Source organism: Octodon degus, unplaced genomic scaffold (genome assembly GCF_000260255.1).
Source record: "Octodon degus isolate 3935 unplaced genomic scaffold, OctDeg1.0 scaffold00183, whole genome shotgun sequence".
NCBI lineage: Eukaryota > Metazoa > Chordata > Mammalia > Rodentia > Octodontidae > Octodon > Octodon degus.
Window position 1 is genome coordinate 3,758,285 of NW_004524759.1, and position 2,589 is coordinate 3,760,873.

The 2,589-nt window shown below is 35.6% G+C and overlaps 1 protein-coding gene across 1 annotated transcript in view; it reads right to left on the reverse strand.

Moving 5' to 3' along the window:
- The window catches only part of Slc9b1 (solute carrier family 9 member B1), a 41,169-nt gene that overhangs the window by 10,137 nt on the left and 28,443 nt on the right, over window positions 1-2,589 (reverse strand). The window lies entirely within an intron of this gene.

Here is a 2,589-nt window from a genome sequence, read left to right on the forward strand (position 1 = left end):
ACACACACACACACACACACACACACACACACAGAGTAAATTATATACTCTGGAATAATCAATGATCACAGAAGAAAGGCAAGACATTAAAATGTCCCTGGAATCAAATATCAATGGCAGTACAACATACCAAACCCTGTGGGACACAAAGTTCTACCAACTATGCACAACCATGAATGCCTACATTAGAAAAATAGAGTGATCTCAAATAAACAACCCAATGATGCATCTAAAGGTCCTAGGAAAACAAGAGCAACCCAAACCAAAACTTGTAGAAAGCAAGCAAGCAAGCAAGCGAGCGAGCTGAAATCCATGAAACTGAGGCAATAATGAACCACACAGGATCAGTGAATCAAAGAGCTGATTATTTGAAAGGCTAAATGATGGCAATATACTCTTATCCAGATTTACCAAAAAAAAAAAAAGAAGAAGAAGATATACCTCAGTGCAGTTAAAAATGAGAAAGGTGAAATTAGAATAGACAGCACTGAAACCCAGAGGATTATAAGAAACTAATTTTGAAAATGGCTATTTGAACAAATTGAGAATCTAGAATAGAGGGATAATTTCCTAGATACATAGATTTATCAAAATTAAACCAAGAAGATATAAAAATCCTGAATAGACCAATGACAGGGAATGACTACTAAGGTAATATTTTAAAAGCCTACCAAGTAAGAAAAGCTGAGAACACAGTGGATTCATTGTTAAATTCTACCAGAACTACAGCACAGAACTAACACCAAATACTCCTTAAACACTTAATGAAACTGGAAGCCCCAGAACATTCTACACTCATTCTATGATGGCACTGCCCTGATGCCGAAGTCAGATAAGGACTATCAACAACAGTAACTACGACAACAACAACAAAAACTATAGGCCAATAGCCTTGATGACCATACATAACAAAATTCTTCAACAAGATATGTAAAAACAAAACAACAAATCATTAAAAAGATCACATATTATGACTGAGCTTATCTTCATCCTAGGGCTGCAAGGATGGTGGAGCATATGTAAATTAATAAATGTGATATGCCACATAAATAGGACAAAACGACATGGTCTTCTTTTTATAGATGTATAAAAAGCCTTTGACAATACTAACATCCATTCAGGATAAAAACATTGATAAAAGTAGATAAAGAATGATCTAGTGCTAACTGATAAAAAAAAAGCATTTATAACAAATCCATAGCCAACATCATACCAAATGGGGAAAAACTGAAAACACTGCCTTGAAAATCAAGGACAAAACAAGGGTGTGTAATCTCACCATTTCTGTTCAATACATAATTGGACTTTTAACCAGAACAATCAAGCAAGACAAAGAAAACATGAAAATAGAAAAGAGGCCAAACTATCATTATTTGCAGATGATATGAACTTTTACCTATAAGACATCAAAACTCTTTGGGGGGCATGGCCTTAGCTCAATTCTTTAAGAGGCTGCTTCCACAAAAAGCTGTCAGCCTCAGGTTGCTGTAGTTCGATTCCCACAACACTCCAGCCAGCCAAACCACCCCTAAGGGCATTTGGAGAAAAAAAAAAAAATCCTTAAGGGGCCGGGGAGATGGCTCAGTAGAATAAGTGCTTCCCTGGCAAGCACAAGGGCCTGAGTTCAATCCCCGGTTCCGCAAAAAAAAAAAAAAAAAAAAAAAATTTTTTAGGGAAAAAAGAGGAGGGAACATACAAAAACAAAAAAAAAAAAAAAAAAAAAAAGCTGGGCATGGTGGTGCACATTTGTAATGCTAGTAGTTGTGAGTTTGAAACCAGCCCGGGCTACAAAGTGAGCTCAAGGTCAGCCTGAACTACATAGGTGAGACTTTGTCTTTAAAAAGTCCAAAAATAAATAAAAACAAATAAGTAAAATAAAAGGAAAATGCAGACATTATTCTGTTCCTAGGTGGACAGAATCAATTTGGCCAAAATGGTCATACGATCAAGAATAACATATACCTTTAATGCAATCAAAATACCAATGCCATTCTTCAGAGAACTAGAAAAAATACTAAAACTTACATGAAATCACAAGAGACCAAGAACTTCATTGCAATCCTAAGCAAAAAGGGCAAAGCAGGAGGCACTATAGTTCTAGATTTTAAGTTATATTACACAGCTACAGTAAGAAAAACAGCATGGTACTGGCACAAAAATAGACATACAGACCAGTGGAAAAGGCTAACAGACACAGAAACAGCTTATATACTTCTAACCATCTAGTCTTTGACAAAAGGGCTAAAAAACTAATGCTGGAGAAAAAAATAGCTTTTCCAACAAATTGTGCTGGGAAGACAGGTTATCTACATGAAGAAGAATGCAATGAAAATGAAAGAAAGATCAGGCTATAAAAAACAGAAATACTAAATTTCTTGAAAGATAAAAGAAGGAAACAGTCACAGGCAAGAATTTCCTGAACAAAACTCCAGTTGTTCAAGAAATACTATGGGTCAACACATGGAACCATGACCATGTTAAATTAAAAACTAGCACAGCAAAGGGAACAATCAACAGAGTAAAGAAAACCTTTGGAGTAGGAAAAAGTTTTTGCTAGCTACTCTGGTATTAAGACAGTATCTAGGGGCC